A 13,636-nucleotide genomic window follows, 5' to 3' on the forward strand; every position below is an offset into this window, starting at 1 on the left:
GCGATTTGAATACAATTATATATGAAATTTCGTTTTTGCGCTATCATATATCGCATTATTTATATATGATAATGATAATTTTTTTCATTTCTGATGGTTGCATACTAAACTTCAGGCAATGACAAAAAAAGGAGCCAAAAATGAACTCTTAATCTTGAAAACTAAGCGCGCTGTGATTTTTTGAAAAAAAATATTTTTTCCGCTTCCGCGCTCACTCCGAAACCCCTCCGGCACACGGGAGACAATTTTTTATTTACCGATCCGGCGTAAGAGGGTTAATCGGACAGTAGCTTCTTTTTGGAGGGGGTGGGGTGGGGGTTTTCTGATCAAACAGACATGTTGAAATCCTGCAAAACTGAACATTCATACCTCTAATTGATTATGTAAAAACACTCAGCAACATTAAAAGTTATGAATTTTTCAATAGCAGTCAAAGTGCTTTTCAGTTCTGCTGTCAAGATAGACTGTACATAAGAAGGATAATAAAGCATCCTGCAACATTAAAAATGGTTAATTTTTCAATAATAATCCAAATGACATTCAGTTCTGTTGTGAACACAGACTATCCAAAGGGTTGATGTGACAGCACTCAGCAAAATTAATAATGGTAAATTCTTCAATAGCATCCAAAGCGACATTCAGTGGTGCTGTAAAGATACACTACACAAAAGAAAGTAGTACAGTACACCCATTATAATCATTCCAGGGGTTTCCAACTCCAACATTGGATTTGGAGCCGGTGGCAATGTTTCTGGTTGACCACTGTTGAATGTGCTACTATCCACTCGTGGCACTGTCAATTTGAGGAGAAGGAAGAACAATACCCCCTTTCTTGTTGGCTATGGATCTACTGTGGTACCATTGCTTATCAATACGTACCTTGGAGCACCTATCTTTCGATCCTGATGCTTGAAAAGCTCAGAAGTTCCAGAATGCTGAAGTGCAGGTTAGGCTAGATTACTTAACCCAACCTAAGTTATTAGGTTGGTTATTACCAGACCACTGAGCTGATTAACAGCTCTCCTAGGCTCGAAGGATTAGATATTTTTACGTGGCTAGGAACCATTTGGTTACTTAGCAACGAGACCTACAGCTTATTGTGGGATCCAAACCACATCATGAAATGAATTTTTATCACCAGAAATAAATTCTTTTGATTTCACGTTGGCAGAGTGGGGAACTGAACCAGATGCCTAAGCTAACCTATAGACTTTCAGGTGACTGCCATTCTGACTTGAAAAGAAGATTGGTCCTGGCACTGCCTAACACACACTTGTTTCCCAGTGTACAGTGGACCCCCAAGAATCGCAGGGGATGCGTACTAAACCCCCTCATGAATAGCTAAAATCCAATACTAAAAATCCCTCTAAAAATGCTTTGAACTGCCTACTTTGATAGTTCAATCACAAAAAAACTCAAAAAAATGCTTATACATAACTGAGTATTTCAATAGTTTTATCACAAAAAGTGCATTTAGTCATGATGATAAGAAAATACAGTACATAATTAGTGAGTATTTCACAGGGAAAAATCCCTTAAATATGAGAATTTTTCATGAACAACGCATAAAGTGGACCCCCGTATTCGTGGGTTTCTCTGGAATATTTCCCCCATTATTAGCCAAAAATTCCAGTTTTTATACATTCAACTTCCCTGGCAGATATATACTTAGCTATAGACTCTGTCGTCCCCGACAGAAATTCGAATTTCGCGGCACACGCTACAGGTAGGTCAGGTGATCTACCGCCACTGCTGCTGGGTGGCAGAACTAGGAACCATCCCATTTTCTAAAACAGATTTGCTCTGTCGAGGGTAGCCATAACATCGTTGTTGTTACCTCCTGACTTGGATTTCGTTTTTCATCGCCGTTGATCTTCTGGACTGTCTTTTTGGTGACGTATTTGGATCTGTGGTTTGGCATACGCTTTTGTGGAACGTTTTTTGGATTTTGGCTTTGGATTTTGCTCAAAAATGTCTGATTCTAGCTGCGAAGTTAGAAGATGTATGAATGAGGGTTGTTTGGTGAGGCTACCGAAAGTGTCGTTAGATCCTCACAAGGTATGCAAGAAGTGTAGGGCATATGAATGCACGAGAAATAACACATGTGATGAATGTGTGAATATGGATGAGGAAGGATGGAAGAAACTAGATTCCTACTTAAGGAAACTAGAGAGAGATAGGGTTAGAAAGGCTGTCTCTAGAAGTATGAGTAGATCACGCTCTAACGAGCCAGTTAGTATAACTAACCCCCAAGTAATTGCTTCCTCACATGCAGTATCAACCTCTCCTGTAGCAGATGTTGCAAGTTCTGCTACGGAGATTGCAAATCTGAAGACCGCATTAAGAAGGATGGAGCTTGAAATGCAAGCTCTTAAAGGTAAGAATGTGGAAAGTGACATAAGTGTCCCCAGTGTAGTGGAGGGTGCGTCTGATCGGCTCTGTCTCGCTCCCAGACCTAGACCTCTTCCAAGCTCCCAGGCCCAGAGGAGAAGGAATGTCGACAGTCGTACGGAGGTTACGGAGAATCCACCGTCAGGCGTCCCCTCGGCAGAATCTGTAGCGTCCCAGACTGCCAAGGATCGCCATTGGAAAGGCATCCTGAAAGAGTGCTTTTCGTCATCCGATTCGTCTCCTCGAAGAAGTGGATGGACTTCCGACGAATTGTAGCGTCCGATCAAGAGGAGTTGGAAAGCTCCGACGTTGGACTCGAGCCCGGAACGTTTTCCGGACGATTCTCCCCTATGAGGGAAAAGAGCCAAAAGGACAATATCTCGATCTCCTACACCTTCCAGAGCACATTCTCCTATTCATGACAAAGACAAGGAAGAAACAGCGACGGACATCCTACGTAAAATGCAGGAGCAGATTTCCTCTTTAGTAGGAGTATTGAGAAAAGACCTCCCGAGGAAAAAGGACGATTTTCTTCGGTTAAGAGATCTCGTCCGAAGGGCGTTACCGGACTCCAGACTTATCTCCTCTACTCCTCGTACGAGTACAGAGAGGAATAAAGAAAGAAGGATGAAAAACTCATTAGAATTGAGACGCAACATACGGACAATGACGAAGAGTGTCCGAGTCGGACAGAACCACCCAGGCGCTCGGCGCCAGAATTGGACTACTCGGACGGGAAAAAGTGTCCTACGCGGACGGCGCCAACCAGACACCATTCGCCAGAAGCGGACAGCCCGGACAGGCAGATATGTCCTATGCGGACAACTATGTTCAAGCGATGCCTGCCTACCGCGGACAGCCGTGGCAAGGCGGACAGCCTGGATAGAAAATAACGTCGTGTGCAGGCAACTCCGTCCGGGCGCCAGGAGCCAGAAGCGGACAAGACGGACAGGCAGAAGTGTCGTACTGGAATGACACCAGCCAAGCGCCAAGTTCCATATGTGGACAGCTCGGACAGACGACACAGTCCGAGACGGACAGATACGTCCAAGCGCATTGAAAGATTTTCTTCAAAAGAACAATACGGAGAAATCAACCAGGAAGCGTCTCTTTATGATTTGGACCAGGAACGGATTTCTCTGACAGAGACGAAAGACGTCGGACAGCGGCGGCCGTTCGTCCTGTTCACGATATGTCCGTTTCTGGTGAAAATCTGCTGCAAGCACAGCTGTCTCCTGAGAAGAATGCAAAATGTCGCACAGGCGGCCGTCATTCTTGTCAGGAGGGCTTAGATGATTATCGGGTTTTTTCTCAGGATCGGCATTCTCCCGACAGGGACACAAGATGTCGCACAGGCGGCCCTCGACCTTGTCGGGAAGCAGTTGATCCTGCGAAGAGTCTTCACCTTGCGAGAAGAGACGTTCTCCCTCGGCTAATAATGATTCTCCGGTGGAACTTGCATTAGAAGATGTCTCTGACACCGAAGATCAAAAAGCGCCGGGACTATCAGACTACAAAGCGTTGGCTGCGCTTTTACTCCAAGAATTTGGAGATTCATTGAGTCCTGCCGCTCCTCCTTCTCCTCGGTCGCTGTTCACGAGCGCGAAAACCGCAAAGTCGTCCACCTTCTTGAAGATGCGGCCAACAATTTCCATGAAGAAGGCTTTGCAGTCTTTTGGAAATTGGCTTAACTCCAAGAAGGAGGCGGGAAAGACTGTCTTTACCTGCCCTCCCTCCAGACTTTCTGGGAGGAGGGGTATCTGGTATGAGACAGGCGAAGCAATGGGACTCGCCCTCCCAGCGCCTGCAGAGGCCAGATTTTCTTCAACGCTGGGTGGAACGCGTCCAAAGGAGACGCGCCTCTCTTTCTTCAGGCCAAGAACAACTTGGGGAATGTCTGAAATGGACCATCTCCTCAAGGGATTGTTCCATGTCTTGGAAGTTTTCAACTTTCTAGACTGGTCCCTTGGGGTGATGGCCAAGAGGACACAAGACAATGAACAACTGAGCCCCGATATCCTTAATAGTATTTTGACTTGTATGGATAAAGCAGTGCAAGACGGATCGGGAGAAGTGGCCTCCCTTTTCGGGCGGGAATACTTAAGAAGAGAACTGTATTCAGTTCTTTTCTTACGAAAAGCTGTCTCTCCGGCACAGAGGTCGTCCCTTCTGTACGCTCCTCTGTCTAACCAGCTTTTCCCTTCTCAGTTAGTGAAAGATATTTCTACTCACTTACCGAGAAGGCGACACAGGACCTTCTGGTTCAATCGACCAAAAGGCCGAAGACAGCTGTTCTGCCACGAAGGGGGAGACACAGGGTCCGAAGCCGCCCTTTCGAGGGAGTTCATCTTCGAGATCCTCCTTTAAGAAGAGAGGAGCAGAAAGAAGAGGTAGGCTTCTGCCTTTAGACCTACCAAGAAAAGCAAATGAACCTCAAGTCCTCCAAACACCAGTAGGCGCCAGACTACTGAATTTTGCAGAAGAATGGACGTCGAGAGGGCGGACAACTGGTCCCTCTCAATTGTGAGGAGAGGATATCTCATCCCCTTCAGGGACAGACCTCCCTTGACGTCTATTCCGAGAGAAACTGTCGGCGAAGTACGCGGACCCTGTCAAGAGGAAGATCCTTCTGCAATTAGTAGAACAAATGTTGGACAAGGAGGCCATAGAATTAGTACCAGATCCACACTCTCCAGGGCTTTTACAATCGACTGTTCCTAGTTCCGAAAGCCTCGGGAGGGTGGAGACCTGTCCTGGATGTGAGCGCACTGAACCGATTCGTAGAGAAACAGAAGTTCTCTATGGAAACATCCAAATCGGTGCTAGCGGCTCTGCGTCCAGGAGATTGGATGGCCTCCTTGGATCTACAAGACGCAATATTTTCACGTCCCTCTTCATCCGTCATCGAGGAAATATCTACGATTCATGATGCAGGGAAGGGTCTTTCAATTCAGGGCCATGTGCTTCGGCCTGTCTACGGCTCCTCAAGTGTTCACCAACCTTATGAGGAACATAGCACGGTGGGGCTTCATCTGGAGGGGGTGAACATATCCCTCTATCTGGACGACTGGCTAATAAGGGCCAAGTCAAAACAACAATGTTTGGAGGACTTAGAAACGACGTTGAATCTCGTTTCGCTCACTCAGACTGCTTGTGAACCTCGAGAAGTCTCAGATGGTCCCCAGCAAGACATTGTCTATCTGGGGATTCAGATGGATTCTCGGGGTTTTCGAGCATTTCCATCGCAAGACAGAATTGCTCGAGGCTTGGAGAAAATATCAAACTTCTTAGGGAAAGAACGAAGCTCAGCGAGGGAATGGTTAAGTCTTCTGGGCACCCTTTCGTCGCTGGAGCAGTTCGTTTCCCTAGGGAGGCTCAATCTGAGACCTCTGCAATTTTACCTGCAAAGAATGTGGGACAGAAAGAAAGGGGATCTTTCGGACGCAGTTTCCCATTCTTCAAGAAATAAAATTAGACCTGAGGTGGTGGTTAACCCCGCTTCAGAAGAACGAAGGCGTATCCCTTGCGATTCGGAACCCTCTCCTAGTGTTGTTTTCCGACGCCTCGGAAACGGGATGGGGAGCAACTCTAGGAAAGAAGGAAGTGTCAGGAACCTGGGACAGGAGAACAGGTGTCCTGGCATATAAATGTAAAAGAACTTATGGCAGTTCATCTAGCCTTGAAATATTTCGAGTCGGAGGTCAGAGGCGTGGTAGTCCAGGTAAATTCGGACAATACCACGGCTCTGGCTTACATCCGAAAACAGGGGGGGACTCACTCGCTTACACTATACAAGATAGCGAGAGACCTCTTGATATGGGCAGAGGAACGAGGCACTGTATTGCTGACGAGGTTTATACAAGGGACAAAAAATGTCAGAGCAGACAGACTCAGCAGGAAGAACCAGGTCCTTCCAACAGAGTGGACCCTACACTCCGAAGTCTGCCGAAAGCTCTGGTCTCTCTGGGGGAAGCCTCAGATAGACCTGTTCGCCACGTTTCTCTCCAGAAGGATAGAAAACTTTTGCTCCATTTTAGAAGATCCAAGAGCAATAGCGATAGATGCTTTTCTCATGGACTGGTCGGGCATAGATGCCTACGCTTTTCCCCCGTTCAAGATTCTGGGGGAAGTGTTAAGAAAGTTCCGTTCCTCGGAGGCGACGAAACTGACTCTAATCGCCCCATATTGGCCCGCTCGAGATTGGTTCACAGAGGTACTGGAATGGACGGTGGACTTCCCCAGATCTCTTCCCATGAGGACAGATCTGCTCAAACAACCCCACTTCGAGAGATATCACGGAAACATCCACGCTCTCTCCCTGACTGCCTTTCGACTATCGAAAGACTTGTCAGAGCGAGAGGCTTTCGCGAAAAAGCTGCAAGCGCAATTGCCAGAGCCCGCAGGTCCTCTACTCTGCGGGTCTATCAATCGAAGTGGGAAGTCTTCCGTAGATGGTGTAGGTCGAAGAAGCTGTCCTCTTCCGATACCTCTGTGACCGAAATTGCTGATTTCCTTATCTTCCTTAGAGAGGAATCACGTTTAGCTGTTTCTACCATAAAAGGTTATAGAAGTATGCTCTCGGCTGTATTTAGAAACAGGGGCCCTTAACATAGAAGACAATAAGGATCTCCATGATTTGATAAGATCCTTTGGTACTACAAAGTCTAAATCCTTTATCACTCCAAGTTGGAACCTAGATGTGGTCCTCCAGTTTCTCTCTTCGAATACTTTCGAACCACCTGATAAGGCATCCTTTAGGGACCTCTCGAGGAAGTGCATTTTTCTCTTGACCCTCGCGACGGCCAAGAGGGTCAGTGAGATACATGCATTAGACTCTTGGGTAGGTTTTAGAGGAGATTCTGCTGTTGTCTCTTTCCAACCTTTGTTTTTGGCCAAGAATGAGAATCCTTCTAAGCCTTGGCCCAGAAGTTTTGAAATCAAGGGCCTCTCTCCCCTTGTGGGTAGCGAAACAGAACGGTCTCTCTGTCCGTTCCCGGTCAGAGCACTGAAGTTTTATCTGAAGAGAAAGAGTCAACTTCAAGGTTGTAATCAGAGCCTATGGTGCGCGGTAAGGAACCCGAAGAGGCAAATGTCGAAGAACGCATTAGCATTCTTCGTAAGAAATGTGATAACGGAGGCTCACATGAAATGCCAAGAGGAAACATTTAAGCTGCTTAGGGTTAGAGCACACGAAGTCCGTGCAATTGCAACTTCCCTAGCCTTTAATAGAAATATGTCAATGAAAGACATATTAGCAGCAACATATTGGAGATGCAACTCGGTATTTGCCTCCCACTACTTAAAAGACGTCAGAGTGACTTATGAAAAGTGTTTTTTCTCTTGGACCTTATGTATCAGCGGATACCGTGCTGGGACAGGGAGCTGGTACTGATCCTTAAATAATATTGTTTTTAACTAAAAGATTGTTTGGTTTTGAGTTTTTTATGGTCGTTTGAAAGGATGTTGGGGGGATAACTCCTTTCAATCGTAGTACTACCCCGGTATTTGGATCAGATGATCGAAATGTTATGCTCCTTAATGATGCCATATGGCAAGGTGTTTTGTCATGTAATGGATAGGACCCCATTGACAAAGATCCTTTGGTTCTGTCGAGTAAGTGGATAAGACCCCATCGACAGACCATCAAGAATTCTTAGCATGAGGTCACTACCTCGCTGAGGCTCTTGAGGCGATGTAAGCTCCTAGGCAGTAGCCATGAAGTCTTTCGCCGACACAGGTAGGAACCAAGGTTTCTTAATATTTTTTTGCTTACCTACAAACGTATGTTATATTCCCGCGTCTATTCAGTAATTAGATGTCTCTTACCCTCCGCCAAAGGTGCCAATCAGCTAAGTATATATCTGCCAGGGAAGTTGAATGTATAAAAATGATATTGTCATGATACAATAAAGTTTTATACATACTTACCTGGCAGATATATACTATTAAATGGCCCACCCAGCCTCCCCTCAGGAGACAGGTGGAAGAGCAAATCTGTTTTAGAAAATGGGATGGTTCCTAGTTCTGCCACCCAGCAGCAGTGGCGGTAGATCACCTGACCTACCTGTAGCGTGTGCCGCGAAATTCGAATTTCTGTCGGGGACGACGGAGTCTATAGCTAAGTATATATCTGCCAGGTAAGTATGTATAACACTTTATTGTATCATGACAATATCATTTTTTTCATCAATTTCATCATAAAATGCACTTTTTGTGATAAAGCTATTAAAAAAACAGGTATAAAAATGGTACGTGGGTTTTCCTTGATTTTTAACTAAGAAAATAAGAGGTTTTAAGCATTTTTATAGGGGTTCCAACTACAGGCAGTCCCCGGCTTACGACAGGGGTTCCGTTCTTGAGTTGTGCCGAAAGCCAAAAATCACTGTAAGCCAGAAAATCATTAAAAATCCTAAGAATACAGTGGTACCTCGACATATGAAAGGCTCAACTTACGAAAAACTTGAGATACGAAAGGAAATACGAAGATTTTTTTGCTCTACATACGAAAATTGTTCAAGATACGAAAGGTTGTTGCTGTAAAGTCCCGAGATTTGCCCGGACCACAGATAAAATTTTAAAACTCTCGCGCCACCAACTTAGACTCGCCACCATCCTCCCGCTCTCCCATTGGTTCCTGATGTTAGTCACCACCATAAGATCCTGCTCTCCTGTTGGTCAGCATCTCTCCCATGATCCCATCATGCATCTACGTAGCGGCATGCTTTTTCGGCCACTCAGCAGCATCATTGGTATCGTAAGCACGTGAAATTCGTTCGTTCTATACGATTTCGTTTATTAACGTAAATTCGTTACTGATTTCGTTGTAGTGCTACTTTATCATGTTGTGTGAGAACTTTACTACATACGTATACGTACTACATAACTTAATTACGTACAGTATATACATAGTCATGGGTCCCAAGAAAGTTGAAGTAGGAAAGAAGAGGATGCTTTCTTTGGAGACAAAAATGGAGATAATAAAAAAGTATGAAGCTGGCATGCGATTGAGTGTGATCGCCAAGGAATGTGGCCGAAATCCATTGACAATAGGCACCATCCTTAAGCAGAAGGATGCCATCAAAGCAGCTACACCTTCCAAGGGCGTGACTATTTTGTCTAGCAAGAGGAGCCACGTGCACGACGAGATGGAACAGCTGCTTCTTGTCTGGATAAAAGACAAAGAAATCGCTGGCGATACGATAACCGAGATGGCAATCTGCCACAAGGCCTGCGCTATTTTCGGCGATTTGATTGCCCAGGCCGAAGACGACGGAGGAGAAGGGACATCGACGCCAACCCCAGAGTTCAAGGCTTCTTATGGGTGGTTCGAAAAATTCTGTAAACGGACTGGCATCCATTTGGTGGTGCGGCTGGGGAGGCGGCCAGCTTGGACACAAAAGCGGCCAAAGCCTTTATTAAGACGTTCGACGAGATGACAATCAAGGAAGGCTACAGTTCTCAGCAAGTCTTCAACTGTCATGAGACTGGCCTTTTTTTGGAAAAAAATGCCTCGTCGGACGTACATCATGGAGGAAGAGAAGAAGCTACCCGGGCATAAGCCTATGAAAGACAGGCTTACGCTCGCACTTTGTTTGAACGCCAGTGGGGATTGCAAGGTGAAGCCCCTACTTGTCTATCATTCGGAGACTCCTCGAGCCTTCAAGTCCCACAAAGTGCTAAAGGAGAAGCTTCCGGTGATGTGGAGGGCTAATGCGAAAGCCTTGGTAACGAGACTTTTGTTCACGGAGTGGGTAAATCTGTGTTTCGGCCCAACAGTGAAGAAATTCTTGGAAGAGAAGCGCCTCCCTCTGAAATGTCTGCTGTTGTTGGACAATGCCCCTGCTCACCCTCGTGGCCTCGAGGAAGATATCCTAGCGGAGTATTCGTTTATCAAGGTTCTTTATCTTCCGCCTAACACCACCCCTCTCCTCCAGCCCATGGACCAGCAAGTGATATCGAACTTCAAGAAGCTGTATACGAAACATCTTTTCAAGTCGACATCACCGATACCACAAACCTCACCTTGCGTGAATTTTGGAAGGAGCATTTCGATGTTGTCATGTGCATCCGACTCATCGATCAAGCTTGGCAGGAGGTTTTGAGGCTAACCTTGAATTCTTCGTGGAGGAAACTCTGGCCTGATGCTGTATCCGCCCGAGATTTCGAGGGATTTGATGTGGGCAAAGCTGGTGTTGCAGATTCAGGAACAGTTGACAATCCTGAAACTGTTTTGCAACCAGATCTTGTCGAGATCGTTGCACTCAGCAAGTCCATGGGGTTGGTCGTCGACGAGGACAACATCAATGACCTTCTCGAGGAGCACCAAGAGGAGCTTACGACGGATGACCTGAAGGAGTTGGAGGCCATGCAACATAATGTCGTTCAAGAAGAGTTCTCTAGCAGCGGCGAGGAGGAGGAGGACGACCCTATGACAATGGCAGAAATTAAGGATGCTCTTAGCTGCTTTTCATAAGGTGCAATCATTTGTGGAAAAGAGACACCCCGAAAAGGCTTACACAGGTCGTTTGCTTGCGCAGTTCGATGACGTTTGCCTGAGTCGTTTCAGGAGCATTTTGAAAAGCAGGCAGAAGCAATCTTCCTTGGATAGTTATTTTTTAAAGAGGCCTTTACTAACAGGAATAAGCAAAAAGGAAGATCCAATTGATACTACGAAAAAACAGAAAGTTGAAAGTGGTGAAGAAATTTAAATTTTGTAAAAAAAAACTTAAAGTATAAAAAAGTAAAAAAAAAAATGTAAATATCAAAAGTTAAGTGTTACAGTTTTGTTAATGTGTTTCGTAAAGTTTAATTTATGTTTCCTGACATTTTTTAATGTGTTTCGTGAAGTTAAGTGTACGTATTATAAGAAGTTTTCTGCTGTTTGTCCTCCTCCTCTGTCGCCACTTTCAGAGATAGCCTCACTCGAAAGGTAAGGTTCCATATTTTGCTACATACGTACGTATGTACGTACAGTATTTCTTGTATACCATGTACACTAAAACACTTTATTTACAGGTACGTACATATTAGTACTAGTACGTATTAAGTTAGGTATTGAATGGTCCAAATTGTTGTAGTATTTCATTGTTTATTGATCAATTTAGCTTTATTATAAAATTTACTGGGGTGTTTTTGTAGGGCTTGGAACGGATTAGCCATTTTACATGTAAAATGCGGTTCAAGATACGAAAAGCTCATAATACGAAAGCCGCCTCAGAACGGATTAATTTCATATCTCGAGGTACCACTGTACCTTACTTTTAATGCTTCAGGTGTATAAAAAACTATGTAAACTTAGTTTTTATTGCATTTTTCATAAAAAAAGCTTAAAATATTGATTATTTTGCATTTTTGGAGTTGTATCTCTCCCGTCAGATTGGCGCTGTAAGCGCCATAACCCTGGAACATGTGTCGTAAACCTGGAGATAACTTCTGATGAATATATTTGAAAAGCGTCGTAACCTTGGAATGTCGCAAGCCGGGGACTGCCTGCCTTCATGGGTTCTAACTATTCGCATGTGCGCGCGGGTGGGGCGGTCTGGTATGCATCCCCCGCAAATACAGGCTGACCACTTTATACATATATGTTCCATACATAAATCTGTGAATTGGTGAGTCTGCAAACTGCGAGCCCATGAATCCAGGGTCTTTACTGTACACCTCATAAATCCATTGATACTGGCAAGTCTTGAGCGCTTAACACACAAACTACGAACAACTGAGTCATAAAGAGAGGATGGAACCAGAGAGGGAGGCCTAATAAACTCTCGAGTCAATCCAAAGACTCAAGACTCAACAGTAGATGAAGGACGCTGACAATCCTGTACAGGTCCCACAGAACAATCTTATGCACCCAGTCAAAAAAAGTGTTGCTATGAGGGAAGCAGTTCAACTCGTGTTTCAGATGCGATGTCATCTCCTCCAAGGCCACCAGACCTTGTTCTTCATGACCGTGGCCTCAATTTTCATCCTAAAAAAAGCTCATGCAGAAAAAGATATCGTAACTGCACGCTCTCAATGAAAACGTTATGATTGTGGAAAAAATACCTGAAGACACATGACCAAGTTGCCTGTCAGAGGCACAACATCCATAAGTGTATAGAAACTTGAAACTGCAGTCAGAAACATACAGGGATCCAAAGAAACCTGTGCTGTTACAACTGGAACTATCCCTGCTCTGGAAGAGATAGAGTGCCAAAGCTGAGGGTTTGTATATATGTAGAAACAACTAACCTATATCCCAATCCTACCTGTAACAGACACCCCCGAATTACATGAACACGGGAGGGAGCTGTGCCCCAGACGTCCACGGAAGTGTCATCAATGCCCCTTGCCCAACCGTGGAAGAAGAAGTATTCTTGGAAGAGCAATCCAGTAGGGAAGTTGAGAGATTCCATTCTGCAGGGAACTCCATGAGAACATTGAGCGGAAGTGCAGCCCCACAGTGCCATGGAGATGTTGACAATCTTGTTCACAATGAAACCAGTAAACTCTAAGGGTCTGCAACATCAACTTCTGCTTTCTCATTGTGTGAAGAGAAAGGGGATTCCATGCTTGAAGGCAGTAGAGCTTTCATACCATGCGTTATGACACCACCGCACTGTAGCAAAAGAACTATCTTTAACCTCAAGCTTCTCGATCTCAACAACATTTGAAAGACTAAAATATTACAACATTCCATGTAATAGTGTAGTCATAATAAAAAAAACTCTGTTTCAAAGAGAAAACATTCCAGAACAAACAAGAGGGAAGATGTAGAAGAAGGTTGTCCAATAAAACAAGGTTGGAAAGGCATCTGTAGATAGAAAAACTGGAGGGACGAGGCTCCCTCTCTCTCTCCTTGGAAATCTGAGACAAAAGATATATCAGAATAAAAAAACTAACACCAAGGCTAAGACAAGAGTTGGGTATGTGTTATATCAGAAGGGAAAACAAGTTAAAGAGATTATCAAAGAGAGATGCTCATAAGGCTAAAATGAGATAACATTCTGTACCCCCCGTAGCATATCTTTTCAGAAATATGGTTGCAATAGTGGATCAGTAATTACGTACTGAATAAATGAATTTCTAATGTACTGTACTATAATTGATCTAAATTTGATATTTTTTTAAGCACATGTCTGTTTCTAGCCTTAAACTTTTTTCCATTTATATCAGTAGCTCAAATGGTTGCACCCTTCAAGTCTTCAAACATGATTTTTAATTTCTTATGTAATAACTAGCAAAATGAAATTTAAGACAAAAA

At 44.5% G+C, this 13,636-nt stretch overlaps 1 protein-coding gene across 4 annotated transcripts in view; it reads left to right on the forward strand.

Moving 5' to 3' along the window:
- LOC135198024 (protein Star-like) overlaps positions 1–13,636 on the forward strand; it is an 88,021-nt gene that overhangs the window by 73,488 nt on the left and 897 nt on the right. The window lies entirely within an intron of this gene.

Source organism: Macrobrachium nipponense, chromosome 21 (assembly GCF_015104395.2).
Source record: "Macrobrachium nipponense isolate FS-2020 chromosome 21, ASM1510439v2, whole genome shotgun sequence".
NCBI lineage: Eukaryota > Metazoa > Arthropoda > Malacostraca > Decapoda > Palaemonidae > Macrobrachium > Macrobrachium nipponense.